Source organism: Leopardus geoffroyi, chromosome C1 (genome assembly GCF_018350155.1).
Source record: "Leopardus geoffroyi isolate Oge1 chromosome C1, O.geoffroyi_Oge1_pat1.0, whole genome shotgun sequence".
In the NCBI taxonomy this organism is placed as follows: domain Eukaryota; kingdom Metazoa; phylum Chordata; class Mammalia; order Carnivora; family Felidae; genus Leopardus; species Leopardus geoffroyi.
In genome coordinates, this window is record NC_059328.1 from 132,553,841 (window position 1) to 132,572,823 (window position 18,983).

The 18,983-nt window shown below is 35.4% G+C and overlaps 1 protein-coding gene and 1 pseudogene across 4 annotated transcripts in view; one reads left to right on the plus strand and one right to left on the minus strand.

Annotated features, from left to right (window-relative positions):
- The window catches only part of LRP1B (LDL receptor related protein 1B), a 1,910,230-nt gene that overhangs the window by 881,218 nt on the left and 1,010,029 nt on the right, over positions 1 to 18,983 (minus strand). The window lies entirely within an intron of this gene.
- LOC123598874 lies at positions 3,482 to 15,369 on the plus strand (annotated as a pseudogene).

Here is an 18,983-nt window from a genome sequence, read left to right on the forward strand (position 1 = left end):
TGGTTATATATACATTCTTCCAGATACATTCTCCCAAAAATCAGTTGACTACTGACCAAGTATATGACTTGTTTCCTTTCCATGACTGATGCCCTTTTTAACCTCTTTTTAACATAACTCGTCATTCTTTTTCAATAGCTAGTCAAGAGTTCACTTTTCTTTGTATAGCAATTCACATTTGTTAAGCTCTCTCTCAGACTATATTGAATGCAATCAATATAAATTACCTAAATATCTCTTTTCCTGAGAGTGAAGAGATTGAAATAAGTAGCATATTTCACTGATCAAATTCTGTGTTTAATAAAAATAATTTTACAATGCACACTAAATGTAAAGTATGGATTAGACTATGTTCTAAATTTTTAAAACATACGTCATTGAATTTTCATTCTCACAACAATCCAGTGAGATATTTATTATCTCCATGAAGAGATGAGATACCTAGGTATCTCAGTTTTTTTTTTTTCCTCTTCTCTCTTTTTTCTCTTTGGAATTCCTATCTAGGCATTTATAAAGATTATAAATGTTTTAATAAATTAAGGTAAGAAATTCTAAAAACAAACATATAAACATGCCCTTAAAGTTCAAAAAATATTAATGATCACAATAGAGCAATGTCTATAGGGAGTTCTGGAATTTTACATAGATGTAGTTGAAAGCAGGAAAAAAAAAAAGCCTGCCTTCTCAGCAGATATCAAAGATTTCCATATTGCACGCTAACTGCTCAGGCGGTTAATTTGTACTAATCAGCTGGAGACAAAGGGAAAGAAAATTACAGTAACTTGATGAGTTAATTTTGTGTTTTACAGTCATTGTCTTCCTGGGTTGCTAAATGCTCTATCTTTAACATAGTTTTGAGATATTACAGACGCCCTTGTCAAAACCAGGTAACACATTTGTGAACTGTTAAAATTAAATGAAAGTTCTTTCATTCATTTGTTCTGAAACAGAAACCAGGCCCTCTAAATTGAAAAAGATTAAAAACAAACAAACAAACAAACAAACAAACAGAGGCCCAAGGGCTTTTCCAAATTGACAAACTTTCCCCTACAGAGTCTTTCTATACATTTTATTTAGAGGTCTCTATGTGTAATCTTTCAAAACACTTGATATTCTAGGAGTTTACAATTAAAAATAAGATGGCACACATATTCTCTTTATAAAGGGAGATTGCAGAGTATAGCTTCACACTGACACTTGGGAGATTAGATTATTGTATCCTCTTCCCAAAGACCTGAGTCAAGTAGGCCATCTCCATGAATATACTCTATCATAGTTTTAAGATTACTGAATCAAAGTACTTTAATTGCAAAGGAAAAGTACACTGTCCTAGAGAAATCTAAAGCAATAAATCAAAAAGTAATTTATGCATATTCTGTTAAGATATTAAAGACCGAGAACACCCGTCAATTTTAAACCCGAGACCTTTCATTATTTCTTCCAATGCAATTTAGAACCAGAAAGCCATTAGGTGTCTACTATCTGCAAAGAACTGTGCTTACAGAGCAGGACTTACTGAGATGTATACAGTATAGTCCTGGCCTAAGGAGGGTCTTACATATCACTTTCAATAAGCAAATGGATATCTATCAGCTGAAGACCCATAATAATCATAACTTTATGTTATGGAAAATGATCACCAAAAATTACTCTTTATGACTTAGAAAGGGGGAATGGTTACTTATTTAAAACAACAAAAACAGGGAGAAAATACTCAATTTCTTAGAAGTATTCTGCAATACTGGTCCTTTTCACTTATTACAGCTCTCCATAGAGTAATAGACATTCTAGAAAAAACAAGCATTTAACCCACTGTAGACCAGTGGATACTAGTATTTAAATTTTTAAAGAAATCAACCAAATACTGGCTTCTTATAATGTAATCAAACCCTCAATGAAACAAGTAGATTTTGCTTCATTATTCTCTATTGAGAATCTAATGGAAAAGGCTTTGGGGATGTGACTTTTGGTCTATTCCTTTTGAAAGTGAATTGAAGGGTCAAATAGATCTTTTTCTTTAATGCTGGATTCACTCATCTCTAAAATGGGTATCATATTTAGATTGAAACATGAAATTGATGATATTTGACCATTTTAAACCTACACAAAGGGCAATATTTGATTTGATTATATCAAATAATAAATATTTTCTGGCATATTTTCTAAACTCTGTAGCTATCTGGTATAAATTAGGTTATGAAATAAAACTGGCATAAATTGTCATATTATCTAGATATTATCTATCTAGTATTTTTACTTTTAACTCTAAAGTTTTATAATTTTATGATTCTATAGTAGGCTCATCATTTTGCTTTTGGATCTGAAATGAAGAAAATGTGAAACCAAGGCAACTCCTTCTTCAGACAGAATAATTGTTTTATTTTACTTTACTCATTTTGCTTCATTAGTCTAGGCTAAGCTTTGAGAATCCTGACAGGGCTTCAGAACAAGTAGTTATAGTCGGAAAACACCAGATATTAATTAAGATGCCCCTCAATTAACTTCACATTATAGAGTCTACCATGATTATACACTGGAATTTTGACCAAATAGCTTTTGACAAAGAGGAAAACATAATGTTAATTGCTTTATTGGGACTTTTTAAGGGTTACTTCTGAGTTAAGCAATTTATATATTTTAGAGAGCACAGCCCTTAAAAGAGAGTTGGTTTGGAATCAAATCCAAAAATGTGTTTATCAGCTATGAGATATTGGCAAGGTATTAAACCTTGTCTAAGAGGTTAAGAAACCTCAGTTTCTTCATCTGTGAAATGGAAAAGTGAAGGGTAAAGCTTAACAAATTTCTTTTCCAATTGAAAAGCAATAATCCATGAGTGTTAAACTATGCCTTGGTTAAGAGCATCTAAAATCCTATTGTAAATTGGATATTTCAGAGTTACCATGGTAGACCATATTTGAAGGATTTACAACATCATCCCATCTAAACTCTGTCTCGGAAAGGATCACTTGACTTATGATTAATAATACAAAGAAAGTAAATACAGTAAAAGAATGGATTGCGAGTAACTTGTTCTGTGAGTTTCCACAAGATGAGCAAACATTTCTAATAAATTTTAACTTAACAAACAAGCAATATCTTGCAATATGAGTAGGTGATGTGGAATGTCACATTATCACAACTGAGCCAAATGTTATTCTCTCTTTCTTGCTTTGGAATTGCAAGTGATTGTCAATACAATGTCATATTTCTGCAAAATACTCAAAAGGAGGCAAAAGCAAGTGTCAGTGGATAGGTTCCTTGTTAAAATGTTTTTTTAATGCTTATTTATTTTTGAGAGAGACAGAGCATGAGTGGAGGAGGGGCAGAGAAAGATGGAGGCACAGAATCCAAAGCAGGCTCCAGACTCTGAGCTGTTAGCACAGAGCCAGATGCAGTGCTCGAGCCCATGAACTTTGAGATCATGACCTGAAGTCAGAGTTTTTTTTTCTTTTCTTCTGTATCTGATCTCCTGTTGGGCAAGAGAGGACTCCAGACTCATAGTCTGCATCAAAAGGGAAGCCGACGTGGCCAAGAAGCCGACGTGGCCAAGAAGCCGACGTGGCCAAGAAGCCGACGTGGCCAAGAAGCCGACGTGGCCAAGAAGCCGACGTGGCCAAGAAGCCGACGTAACTCAAGGAATACAGAACACTGGGGAACAACTAGAGCTTTAAAACAGAAAAAGTGCACCGGATTACAGTCTCTACTGACAAGGTAAGAGAAAAGTAAAACTATGTTAGGATTTGCTGCCATAGAATTTTTGAGAGAATCACTATGGGAGATTCCCTATCCCTAGAACAGAAACAATACATTCATATAGCACTCCTTAAATTATTAATGATTATCCAGCAATACTGCCCTTGGTTTCCCGAGCAAGGAAACTTTGATCTGGATATTTGGAAATGAACAGGTAAAACACTAAAGGAACACCGTATGGAAGTCACCAATGTTCTGCTGGAGGTCATTCTTACATGGTTTGTATTTCATAGGACTACTCTCCCCCTGAGTTCTGATTATGTTTATGAAGATATAGACCCACCCAAAGTAAATAAAAAAATTTTTCCAAGGAACCTAAGCCTCCTTATTGTCAGCTAGTCCCTTTGGCACCCCAACATCCAGAGAACACTGGCTCCCCCTTTTGTCATTGGGAAAAATCTAACCTTTTAAAGGAACAAAATTTTTCCTCTGACATCCTTACCCTGATGCTACAACCTATTAAGAATGCCCTTAAAGTATTTACAGATGCTTTGGGGGAAACTTACAAGGATTCTTGCCTTTGGAAAACTGGAAAAACTGGGAACATATATGCTGGATTTGGCTCTACTCAACATTCAGAACTTTGAGCTATATTATTAGCTATAAAAACCTTCTCCCAACCCTTAAACATTGTCTCCAAGATGTCAAGGAGTAAAGACCACCCACTTCAGATTTCTCCACCAGTGTTCCAGGTAAAAATTAACCATGGGGGACAAATTGGTTTAGGTGGACCCAAACATAAGTTTGTTGGTTTGAAATAGACCTGTTTATCAAAGGTCAAACAAGCTCACGTTATGACTTAAAGTAATAGTTAACTTTGTCTCAAACTTTTCATGGGTAATTGTTAGGATAGCTTTCAAAGACTTTAGTAAACAAATTTCCCAATAGTTAAATTTTAAATGAAATCTCTTTGACCAATTAGGTTTCTTTGGTATGTTAAGTTACTCTGGAAGCACAAACAAATAAGCCTTTGGTTACATTTGAGTAAATGTTGTAACCATTCTAGAGATTATATGCAATTCCTAGCTTTAATATTTTTTAGTATGAGGTCATCACTTGATATTTTGATTATTGAAGTGTTATGTGCCACAGACATAACTGAATTTCCTTGTCAATTGCATTAGATCTTTTAATCATGTTCATTCATGAGTCTTTTTGTCATAGTTTTGACTCTTGTTGGAATATTTCTTCACAGCTATAATTTTCAGTAGACAGAGATGATCCTTTCTATTCAAGGAGGCTCTGTTTCCCCTGAACTGTCCCCTTTCATGACTCCCCTATATCTACCCCAGCAAAGCAACGTTGACCCATAAGTAGGGACATCTTTACACCCCTATTCAGCAGGAAGAAGTTACAGAAGAGAAGACTACCCACCTTCAGCAACCTTAAAGATTTTAAGGGTCAAAATCGTTCAGGGGGGAAATGATGTGGGAAACAAAGGCAGAAGGAAATGGCAGATAAAATTAAATTTCCTTATAACCCACAAAGCCAAGAAATTGTAGAACGAAGCACACAAAATTAAAAATATGTTAAAAAAAAAAAACAAAGATGGGAGGTTTATCCATAGCTGTCTACGTTACAACCTTAACTTCTCCTCAATTGTGCTATAATCACTCTTAAGTTTTCAAATTTTGACCCTCAAGGACTAACAGCATCTGAGCTACCTTCTTCTAAATTAGATAAAACCTATCACCCTATCGTGCTGGTTCAAAATTCTCACCTGGGGTCGAGGATACGTGTGTTCTTTCAGATTCCAGACCTCTGAGGATTTCCTCTTGGTTGGTGAAGCTATAACACGGCATGGTGGAGACCCTCAGAATAGCTTCCAATCAACCAGGACTTCCGGAGAATGACTCTGAATGAGCGACCACCGCTCCCATTTTCCAAGATGGAGGAAGCCTCTTCACGGACTCCACATCCTGAAGCCACTCGACAAATGCAAGTCCTTGCCTCTGGTATATGGGGAAGCCTTAAATGCCTAACTAGGCGGCATCCTCTTAGAACACAGTGGTATTGCATATACCCCTGATTTGCATCTGATGACCATGATCTCCATCACTGGTATTCATTAACCAGGCAAAGTTAAATCATAGGCTTCTTAATCATGGGGATCCTAGCTGTGGTAAGCATTATAGCCTCTGCTACCATTGCTGGAATTAGTCTTCACTACACTATCAAATTGAACATGTACTTAATCAATTTATGGTCAAATCCTCCATTCTAAGCTGCCCTGTGATAGAAATGTTAGATGTAACATTACACCAACAACTACAATACTCCGAAGAACTAAGAAATAAATGGGTCGACTCCTGGTCCTTTTGGAAAGACTTTAACTCTCTCTCTCTTGGCTAATGCCCATCTCAAATTCTGGATAACTCTGGGAAGTGGAATACTTCTACTGTGCCTCTTTTTATGTCTTTTACAAAATCACCCACCAAACTACCCGACAGCAGAAAAAGGATCGGAAGCTTGTCATCACAGTCCTCATATGTAAACTTAAGATGAAGAAAAACGAAAAAGGGAGAACTGTGGGGAAATAGGTTCTACTTACATAAGGGTTAGAAAAAAAGCTTAGGGCAGAAAGACTCCACCATGGGTTGAAAGCGCCTGAGGTCAAGTAGCGAGATATGGTAATGGAATCACGAGTAACTTGTTATATCACCTGCAGGAAATTACTTTCCATCTGGTGCCAATATACCTTGATCAGAAACTCTGCCCCCCAGAGCTTTTGCTTACACACAATGATTGTTTTCTTCACGTTCACCACGTGTGTAAGATCTTGTTTTCTTCACATTCACCACATGTGTAAGATCTTGAGAACTTAATAAACATGGAGATGAAAGTTCTGTTCAGTGCTCTTGTCTCCTCCCGGACCTTAGCCTGTCTCATATTCAATTCTGCATCCACTCTCTTCCTGGACAAGAGACAACTCCAGACTCATAGTCTGTGACAGCAAACCAATAGTTTACTTGCATAATTTTAATTGTTACATATTTTGGAGATAGGCACTTTAACTGCTTTTCCTCATAATTTTCTAGCTTCACTTAAACTGCTTTTTTCTCTTTAGTCCCTTCTTAAATGCTTTTGCCAAGGAAAAAGATCTTCCTCTGTCCCATGGTCCCTCTAGTTGGACTAAGAATCAAATTGACAGGAGATAGATTAACAGGAGAAAATCAAATTTAATAGTCGTATGCACAGGGAGTTGGGGAGGTGTGTGTGTGTGGGGGGGGCATGTTGGGGAATTCACAAGACATGAAATTCCAAAGCCAATGAGGCAACATGAAGCTTATATGAGCTAAGGAAATGGGTGGGGGCCTGAAGATAATACAGGGGAGAAAGCTTATTAACAAGAAGAGGGAAAGAGATATTTGAAAAAACAAGATTGTTCTATTATGTCCTTATGTTCTATTAAGGAATTCTAAGATGAATTCCTTCAGTAAAAGGGTCCTTTGTTAATACTTCTCTTACTGTATCAGGATCTCCTTACCAAGGTAAATTTACATCGTTATGGGGAAGGCAGAGAAAGAGCCTTTCCTGCATCTGCTGGGTTTTCCTTACTTTTAACTTGAAATAGTCTTTATGCCAAAATGGCACATTTGGGGGTAGCCTGCCCTGGTTCCCTACATTTTACTATTTGAAATAATGGAAGAGAAAAAGTTTGAATAAGATATAGACATATTTCCTAATGATCTGGCAAACTTGATGTGGCATGTCTCAGTTGGGATTATTCTAAAAGTAATGGAATAAATTCTTAGCTTTTTTCAGAATCTTAAGACAATTGTACCTGTTTTATTTATTTATTTTTTCCAACAGAAAATAACTGGAGGAGAGAAAATGAAAAGGGAGAGGGAAGGAGGGACAAAGGAACAGAGGGACAGAAGGACAGAGAAACAGAAAATAAAGCACATTTCTTTATTTTTCCATTTTAAGTCTATTTAGAAACAAAACAAAATGTTCCTAAAATATGAAAGCATAAATAGAAGTGGTGGCAAAGAAAGAGCCAAGAAAGGTCAGTGAAACAAAATACAGCTTGGTAATCTCACCAAATTTAGGAATATGTATTCATTATTATTTATGTAAATTTGATTCCTGAGGTCACTAATACGACTTACAAAATGTCACTTTTGCTTACTTCTTCTCCCTCCCTGAGAAAATTATAATAGCTGGAAGTTTCTCTTCCTTCTCTCCCTTTAGGTATATGAAATTCCAGGACAATTCTACACAGTCTAACAGTTAACTGGGAAGCACCACACTATCTCATTCAGCTTTCTTGTGTATTTTGTGACTTGTAGATGCCAAAATGATATATTACCCACCAAATGTAGGAAAGAAGGCTTTTATGAAACTCAAACAAATGTAAGACAGAATATAGTACTTCTCTATCCTTTGAGGTATCTAGCCCTGTTAGTTTATCTTTATGTAGATGTTCTATGATAGTGCAGTTTCCTCTTAGTTTTATACCCAGTTTTATAGTTCCAAGGTCATCCTTTTCATTGCACTAAAACCTTACTTTGTGATATGACTCACCTATTTCGGTCCCATTGTAGCTTAGAGAATGTCCCCAGCCTCCCTATTTTTCTTCTTTTTTATATTGTTTAGACTGGGATCAAGAAACCCTATTATATGACTGAAGAAGTGAAGGGACAAATGAAAAAGACAGAAACAGACACCTTGAAAGAACAAATTAAAAGGCACAAAATGATCCCATTCAAGCTTATATTGACCCATACTTTTACATATTTTGCAGGATATTTAAAAACAGCTTTGTGAATTTAATATGTAAGGAAAGGACCCATGTTGTTTCTATTTTTATTGCTATACATATCTTCAGAAAGGTGGGAGCGATGGATTGTATACATACACACAGTAAGGTCACAAAATAAGCAATATCTGTTTTCTGGATCACTAATTTTTCAGTTTCCCTTTTCTAGGTTGTAAGTCTAGTGAGCCAGAAAATCAAATATATATTTGTCACAATCACCAACTAGGTGCTTGAGTAAATAAAAAAATTAAGGACATGGAAAGGAAAAGGGGAAATGATGTTTCTAAGGAATTAAATAATGGTGAAGGAATACAGTTTAAATCAAAGTAGCTAGAGAATGAGAAATCATGGAAAACATATGAATGCCCAGGACAACAATCTTTTGGGAGAAAATGGAAAGAATTACCTTAAAGTTAAGAACAGGAATGAAAATACCCGAACAATTGTGTTATAAACAAATTTTCTGTGCTGACTCCTTCATACTAGCAGGATGCTAGAAGCACCTGTCCAGAGCTTACAAGAGTCATGCCTTATTTCTCTCCTTCCTCTTCCTTGAAAATGTTATGTAATAAGGATAGGACATAGGCACAGTTACAGCAGTGTGTGTACATAGTGCATTTTCCTTTGACAAGGAAAGGTAAACCTATGCATGGGCAGGTTATTCTAGAATGTTGAGATATTCTAAGATGGAAAAACACAGAAGAAAGGAACTGCACTTCAAAGCTCATGGCTTCTATTGCTAGTCATTCTTTTATTCTTGTTGTCTTCTATTTTGTGGATATTCATTTAGCCTGCAGCCAGAATGACCCTTTAACATATCTATTTACTTCCTCCACTGATTTGTCCTTGAACAATGGAGGCACATGCTATCTTTCCTGATAAGTTCTAACTATGAACTGGCTGCAATGTAACAACCCAGGGGTATTGTGTCCCTCACTGATATTGTAGCTAGCAGATAGGATATAACCACCAAATAAGAGCACCTCATTCCATGTGGGTGGAGGGAAAACAGAAAAGTGGAGCTGATTTAATACTGATGCATATATAGACCTGTTCACTATGCACTTTATTACTGTTTAGGTCGAGTATCTGCAAGAAACTCAAATTTCACAAACCTAGGCTCTCAGCCCATAATATTCTGCCCATACCATTTTTCTGTCCCCTATTTGAACCCAGGAAAAGTCTCTACTGAGTTTTTAAACTGCAATATTGGTCTGTCATCAATAATATTCTCTGTGTTTTTAACCTCCTAACATTTCTTTCAGCATTTTATTCTTCCTGAAACCTGATTCTCCCTTGAGGACATTGGCTCCCCTGAGCTTTTTCAATTGATAACTGTTTTCTATCCACACCCTTCTTTTCCCCCTTACTATTTGAGTCTGGCAATTTTTAATTTCTGCAATCTGCAATTTCCAGATAATTTTCCCTTCTCCATCCCTAAAAGGTACACGCCCTTTGATCTGTCCTCTGATTAAGTTATCCATTATCCTTGTTGCAGTTCTTTCCTGACTCAGGTCAGGAATGTCCTTGAGATTTCTTATTCTTTCCCTACCAGTTCTCCAATGATTTCAGTACATATGAAGATAATTTTTCCAATACACTAGTGCCTTGGATCTTTGACCTTTTCTCCTCAAATGATCACTTTCTCCCCCATATCTCAATCAGCCTCTCTCATGATTATAGTCTGAACTTGTCATTACTAAAATATGTAATCTCTCTACAATTTTAATTTCCAGTATCCCATTTTATGAACACGATCTTCCATTCTTTCAGCTTAGTTAATTTAGTACTTCACCTCTACAAGCCTTCAACCCTTGAGATCATTAATCCATTTTCTTTTTAATTTTTTAAATGCTTATTTATTTTTGAGAGAGAGAGAAAGAGAGAGCACGAGAGCAAGTTGGGGGAGGAACAGAGAGAGAAGGAGATAAAATCTAAAGCAGTCTCCAGGCTCCAAGTTGTTAGCACAGAGCCCGATGCAGGGCTCGAACTCACAGACCTGAGCCAAAGTTGGACATGTAACTGACTGAACCATCCAGAATCCCCACACTAATCCATTTTCAATTGTCCTGTCCTTACTTCCCCTATACCCTTACTTCCTTTGATAACCAGTTTAAATCCTATGCCCAATCATTTATTTACCCCATTGAATATACCCTCAACTTCCATATCTCTGTTTGTGCTTCAGTTATGCAATAAGTAAATATGGTTGGAAGAAAAAAAAATACCAAAATCAAGCTAAATAGTATAAGCTAGCAAAATGTGTCATTCCAAAATATGCCACTTTGGCATAGGATTATTTTGACCTGGAGGCTATTAAGAAGTAGATACAAGGAAAGTTCTTTGACTTCCCTCTATTTACCTAAAACCAGGAGATAAGTTTGCAAAGGTGTCTTCCCTCCCCTGTCTACTCTTCTCTACCAAGAAGCATAAAATTTTATTACAGGAGACTTTAGGCCTTTATCAGCTTGAGAGACAACACCAGAGGATTCTACATAACAAACTTTACTAACTAGCCCTTATCTTCCATACATTTGCCTTCCCACAACATGCTACCTCCAAGACTCAAAGTATTTTTCCTTTGTCTTATCTCTTGTATAAAAATGTATTGTTATATTGCTAAAATGTTATTATAAACTCAAATTTTAACCAACCCTCAGTTACTCAACCCTGAGTTTCTCTCACATGGATATAAGATACACAGGTTAATAAACTTCCCTTTTGCTCTTCTTAACCTGTCTTTTGTCATAGAGCCCCAGGCAAAAACCTGGAAGGGTAGAAGGAAAATATTTTTTTTTTCCTTCCTAATAGTCTCATTTTACATTTATGATCATAATCTCAGTAATCACAGAAATTATACTGTATTTCTCTAGTTTACTCTCTCTCTTACTCTTTTGGATAGTGCTATTTAAAACATGGTCCCTGGCCTACAGACAGTCTGAAATGTTTGCTACCAACTTGCAAGATATGTAGTGGAGTTTAAAGAAAGCATTTGCGATATTTTATACCAATTTGCTCATCAGCTAGACCCCAAGACCTGATCTTTACTCCCCACCTGCTTATACTCACTTTGTGCCACATTTTTCCTTAAGCTATTTCTAGCCTATCTCTTAACTCAGGCAGGTGGAAAGTGAAACCATCCCTCCAGTGAAAGCAACTGCCCTGATAAGACCTCCAGGCTGCCCAGACCTCCCAGACCACCCAGTACAGTTTAAGCTCAACTTGTGAATGCAACCTGTGGAGATGGACCATGGAGTGACCTCTCGAATGGCCACCTTTATCTCTTTATAATACTAAAATCTCTACCCAAAGAGTCGCACCAGCTTCATTTACATAACATACAACGTATGTATAGACATGCTTCCTTTGGGTACATGTGTGACTATATGCCTGCCTGTATATATGATGACAAGGCTTCTCTATCTAAATATTCATCCCACCCCTCAACAAAAGGATTCCCTTGCTTGATGAGTCAGCTTTGGAAACCACTCCTGTGATTTCTTTATTTGCTGAAAATAAAGTTTTGTGTGACAAATCAACCTAGTGCAGTGTCTGACTTACCAAGAAGTGAACTTACATTGGTTCAGTTATAATTTGACATACTCATTTTACGTCTGATGAATATTTTTTAAATTGGATTTATATTTTATGACTGTTTACATTTTAACTTTTTGAATAATTTTTGTTACAATTTCAAATGTATCCCACCACATATTAGGAATCAAAAGAAACAAAAAGAATCTGGTCCTTCACCGCAGATAATTTGAGATATACTATCTTAGATTTATTTTTGATACTCCTCTGTCTCAAACAGCTATGGCTTCACTTTCCTATACTTGGTCCCAGCTTCGTATGCAATACGAAGTAGATTTCCACCACCACCAGATCTACTCACCTACCAGTGTCTGTAAACTTTTCTTGTGATATCGTGCTTCAACTACCTATCACTGGTAGAGTACAACTCTTCCATTGTGCACTAGAACCCCTAGCTTCTGGTCTGCTCATAGACATTGCTCCAGCAAGACTTCCAAGGTGACTTTATCACCACATTATCAGCCTTCACAGGATCTTCCCCAATGATGTATACATGTACCACAATTTCTTCACCTTAAAAAAAATAATTTCTCTTTACTCCATTTTTTTCCCAGCTACCATTTTTCTCTTTCTTTTTCTTCCCTATTATGGCAGAACTCCACAAAATAGCTATTTGAATTTTTGTCAACAATTTCTCTCCTCTCATTCAACCTCTCTTGATGTCATTCCATTCAGACTATACATAATCTGTTCCCCAAATTTATGTTTCTGATTTCATTCTTTCTCTCCCTCACTGACTCGGCTCTAGCCATAATGTTCTCTCATGCTATTCCTTAAACATGCCAAGTTTCTTCTATTTTCATAACCTTAGCATTTACTCTTCTGTCTTGACTGTTCTTCATAGCTGCATTACTAGCTCCTTCTTTTCCTTAAGTTATTAACAAAGAGATCACTTTGTCATTGAGGGACTTACTTAAACCCACAATACTCCTTCAAACAAAAATTATTACATGTTTCATATACATGTATATTATCATATATATGTATATATTACATTACATAATTAGTTTTCTTGCTGCTGCTGCTGCTGCTGCTGTAATTGTTTTGTGGTTGTTATTTTATTATCACTATCATTATCATTACCTGCATCCTCTCTTTTTGGAATATAAAGTTCATAAGGCAAGAAATTGTTACTTGTTTCATTCATTGCACATACACAGCAGCTATCTGACAGAAAAAAAGTATGAAGCAAAACAGGACTACAAGCAAATTATCTAAACATAATACAGATGCTTTAAGAAAATACAATAACCAACATTATATAGTGATGAATAAAATCTGCTTCTATTAAAATCCGGAATTAAGGATACCTGTTATCACTACAAAAATAACAATGCTTTATTATTTCTAATTACTTCAGTAAATGCCTAAAAGTATCTATATTGAAAAAGAAGACATAAAAATGTTTACATGCAACTATGAAAAGATGCTTGAATTAACAGATGATTCAGTAAGATGCACAAAAATATGATAAATTTACAAAGTCTATCCTTTTCCTACATATTAACTTAATTAGAGTGTAAATGAAAATAAAAATGTCTCATACAAAATGGTACCTCAACTATAAAAAAGAAGAGATAAAAACAAAGCAAGCCACACACACACACACACACACACACACACACACACACCACAGTTTCAATGAATAGCTTTACATAATCCCCGAATAAATGGAAAAATAATCATAGGAAGAAAAACAATGTATCACTGTCACAAAGTAAAAGGTATTAAAAATTAATAAACATACTTAATGCAACTCCAATAAAGATCCCCAAGTGGATTTGATTGAAGATTTTAAGTTCAGAGTGACAAATAGATAACTAAGAAATTATAAAGATCTTTTGAAAAGTTTACTTTTCAAAGGAAAAACGTGTAAAGAAAGATATTAAAACTTAATATGAGGACTATACTCACAAAAGTACAATGGAAACATTCAAATTAAAGATGAAAGATGTCTATTATTACTACTGATACTTAACATTTTTCTGGGGCTAAAAACTAATGCAATTTAAAAAGGGAACAAAATAATAGGCATAACACTAGATATAAATCTGTAAAATTATAATTATTTTCAGTTTTATTTTATATCTAGACAACCCAAGAGACTCAACTAAAAAGTATTATAAATAAGAAGAGAATTCAATAAATAAGCAGGCACAAGGTTAACCTAGTAAAGGGAAAATCCTTCCAATATACAAATAACAAAGACTTAGAAAATTTACAATATACTAACAGGAAAATGATAAAATGTTTCTTAAAGTGGGAAAAAGCTATTTATGAAGTTCATATGGTTGCTTTCTCTCTCCTCTAGCCATCCAAGATGCCCAAAACAAAGAAGACTAAAGGGAAGAAGGTGGCCTTGGTTCCTGGTGTTGTCAAGAAGCAGGAGGCCAAGAAGGTGGTCAATCCCCTATTTGAGAAAAGGTGCAAGAATTTTGGCAGTGGAGACTATCTTCAGCCTAAAAGGGACCTTACCCACTTTGTCAAATGATCCACTACATCTGGCTGCAGCGACAAAGGTCTAAAAACTGTCTACGAGTGTCTTCCATGTTTAATCAGGTCACCCAGATCTTGGACCACCAAACAGCTACTCAACTACTTAAGCTGGCTCACAAATACAGACCAGAGACAAAGCAAGAGAAGCAGAGACTGTTGGACCTGGGCTGAGAAGAAAGCTGCCAGCAAAGGGGATGTCCCTACTAAGAAGGCACCTGTCCTTTGAGCTGCAGTTAATACTGTTACCACCTTGGTGGAAAACAAGGAGGTTCAACTGGTAGGGACTGCACACGATGTGGATCCCAAACTGGTTGTCTTCCTGCCTGCCCTAAATTGAAAGATAGGGATTCCCTACTACATTATCAAGGACAAGGCCAGGTGGGGCACCTAGTCCCCAAGAAGACCTATACCACAGTCACCTTTACAGTATTTAACTCAGAAGACAAAGGAGCTCTGGCTAGCTGGTAGAAGCAATCAGGACCAATTACAAGGACAGATATGATGACATCTGCTGTCACTGGGGAGGCAATGACCTGGGTCCAAAGTCGGTGGCTCACATTGCCAAGTTGGAAAAGACAACAGCTAAAGACCTGGCCACCAAACTGGGCTCAGTGTATGCTACTGGATTTTCTGTACATAAAGGTAATAAAAAGTTTTCTTTCAAAAAAACAAAACAAAATAAGGTTCATATAGTTAAATAAACAAGATATAATCAACAAATAAATTCTATAAATATTTCTAGAAAAGATGACAGAATTATTATGCACTAGACCTAATAAGTTATTAAAATTAATTTTAAATATAGTAATTAAAAGAAATAGATACAGAATTTAATTCTACAAAATGAGACATTAAAGTATTAGAAAAATATGGAATAATTTTAAAAATAATAACATTGTCATGGAGATGTTTCATTTTTATTTTGAAAACAACTAGAATGACCATAAATTTTTAAAATAAATTTAAAAACTAAAAAAATAATTATAAGGAAAAAAGAATCACAATTAATACAGCCAAACCTGGTGGGGCGCCTGGGTGGCACAGTCGGTTAAGCGTCCGACTTCAGCCAGGTCACAATCTTGCGGAACGTGAGTTCGAGCCCCGCGTGAGGCTATGGGCTGATGGCTCAGAGCCTGGAGCCTGTTTCCGATTCTGTGTCTCCCTCTCTCTCTGCCCCTCCCCCGTTCATGCTTTGTCTCTCTCTGTCCCAAAAATAAATAAACGTTGAAAAAAATAATTTAAAAAAAAATACAGCCAAACCTGGTATACATTTACAACTCATATAGCAAATACTATTTCTTTAACATATTAATAGAACAAATTTTTAAAAACAATAGAAAAATGGGCAAATACCAGTGATTGTTAAACCTATGAAAGGTTGCTGACCTTTTATCATGAGAGAAATGAAAGTTAAAATTATACTTAAATACTTTTACACTTAGCAGACTACTAAAGACTAAACGTTGTTAACACAGAGATCCAACATGAGTATAGGTAAACACATCCATGCAATGTTTGTAAAGTTAAATGTTCCAACCTCTATACAGAAATATTTAGAAATGTATATTAAATCTAAAAGATGAATAAATTTTATCCCACTGTTCCAAGTTCTAGGAAATTATCCAACAGAGTTGCACTTTTGTGAAATGTGTATACCAAGGTATTAATAAAACAAATTATTAGATTAATAAGGTAATCCATATTCAGTGCTTGTAAATCTGTTGTTTATTTTTGATGATTGGTAAGTTATTTAAAATATACAAGTATACAAAGGTCATAGTCTTTTATATATTTTAAAAGTTCTGGAAACATTGAAAATATAAATATACTATGAAAGTAGAAGGCATTATTCTTACATAATAAAAAATTATTTTAAATCAATATGATACATATATATAGTAAGAGGAAAAGTAAAAATCATCAATAGATGCAAAAAAAATATTGAAAAATATAACATTTGTTCATGATAAAGACTTCCAACAAAGTGGGCTTAGAGGGAACACACCTCAACATAATAAAGGCCATATATGAAAAACCCACAGCTAAACTCATCCTTAATAGGGAAAAAGTGAGAGCTTTTCCCTGAGGTCAGGACCAAGAAAAAATGTCCACGCTTACCACTTTCATTCAACATATCACTGGGATTAGAATAAATTAACAATTAGATAAAAGGCATCCAAATCAGTAAGAAGTAAAACTGTCACTATTTGCAGATGACATGATATTGTATATAGAAAACCCTCAAGATTCCACTGATAAAACTATTAGAACTAATAAATTGAGTAAACTACAAGATATAAAATTTATGTACAGAAATCTGTTGTGTTTCTATATATTAATAATGAAGCAGCAGGAAGAGAAATTAAGAAAACAATTCTATTTACAATTGCACCAAAAATAATAAAATGCCCAGGAATAAAATTAATCAAGGAGATGAAAGACTTGTACTCTGAAAACTCTAAGACATTGATGAAAAAAGAAATTTTGATGATGATACAAACAATTGGGGCACCTGGGGAGGGGGCCCAGTCAGTTAAGTGTCCAACTTAGGCTCAGGTCATGATCTCATGGTTTGTGGGTTTGAGCCCTGCACTGGACTCTGTGCTGACAGCTCAGAGCCTGGAGCATGCTTTGGATTCTGTGTCTCCCTCTCTCTTTGCCATTCCCCCTGCTTGTGTGCTCGCTCTCTCTCTCTCTCTCCCTCTCTCTCTCTCTCTCTCTTGCTCAAATAAATAAATAAATAAATAAATAAATAAATAAAAATTAAAAAAAAGAAGATGATACAAATAAATGGAAAGAGGTACCATGCTCATGGATTGGAAGAATTAATAAGCAATCTCCAGATTCAATGCAAACCCTATCAAATGAGTAATAGTATTTTTCACAGACCTACAACAAATAATCCTCAAATTTGTATGATACCACAAAGGACATCAAATAGCCAAAGCAATCTTAAGAAAGAACAAAATTGGAGGTATCACAATCCCAGATTTCAAGATATACTACAAAGCTGTGGAAATCAAAAGAGTATGGCACTGCCCAAAATACAAACAAACACCAAAAAACCCCAAGTAAACAGACACACAGATCAATAGTATAGAGACCCCAGAAATAAATCCATGCTTATACGGTTAATTAATCTATGATAAAAGAGGCAAGAATATCCAATGAGAAAAATACAGTCTTTTCAATAAATGCTGTTGAGAAAACTGAATAGCTACATGCAAAAGACTGAAACTGCACCACTTTTTTACACAATACACAAAAGCTCAAAATGGATTGAGAGACCTAAATGTGAAACCTCAAACCACAAAACTCCTAAAAAGCAAAACAAAACAGGCAGTAATCTCTTGGACACCAGCCTTAGCAACATATTTATAGATTTTTCTCCTCAGGCAAGGGGAACAAAAACAAAAAATAAACTATTGGAATGGTATCAAAATAAAAAGCTTTTGCACAGCAAAGTCACCATCAATAAAACAAAAAGGCAACCTATTGATTGGGAGAATATATGTACAAATGATATATCCAATAAAAGATTAATATCCAAAATATACAAAGAACTTATAGAACCCAACACCACCCAAAAATAATAATAATCAGAGTAAAAATGGGCAGAGAACCTGAGTAAACTTTTTCAAAACAAGACATACAGATGGCCAACAACAAAAATGCTCAATATCACTAATCATTAGGAGAATGCAAGTCAAAATTACAATGAGATATCACCTCACACCTGTCAGAATGGCTAAAATCAAAAGGACAAGAAATAACAAGTACTGGATAGGATGTGGTGAAAGGGGAACCCTTGTGCACTGCTGGCAGGAATGTAAATTGGTGCAGTCACTGTGCAAAACAGTATGGGCGTTCCTCAAAAAATGAAAATAGAACTCTCATATGATCCAGTAATCACACTACTGAGTATTTACACAAAGAAAATGAAAATTCTCTATTCTGTTGATCTATGTGTCTATTCTGTTGATCTATGTGTCTATTTTATTGATCTATGTGTCTAATTCAAAAAGATATATGCTGTTTGTTGCACCATTATTTACAATCACCAAGATATGGAACCAACATAATTCCATCAATAGGTGAATGAATAAAGAAGATATGGTGTGTTTATGTGTGTGCATGTCTACATAATAAAATATTACTCAGAGATAAAAGTAAATGAAACCTTGCCATTTGTGACAATATGGATGGACCTAGAGGATGTTATGCTAAGTGTAATATGTCAGAGAAGGACAAATACCATATAATTTCACTTATATGTGGAATCTAAAGAAAAACAAATGAACAAACAAAATAACTGAAAAACAAGTAGGCTCTCAAATATAGAGAACTGGTGGTTGCCAGAGAGGAGGTGGGTTGGGGA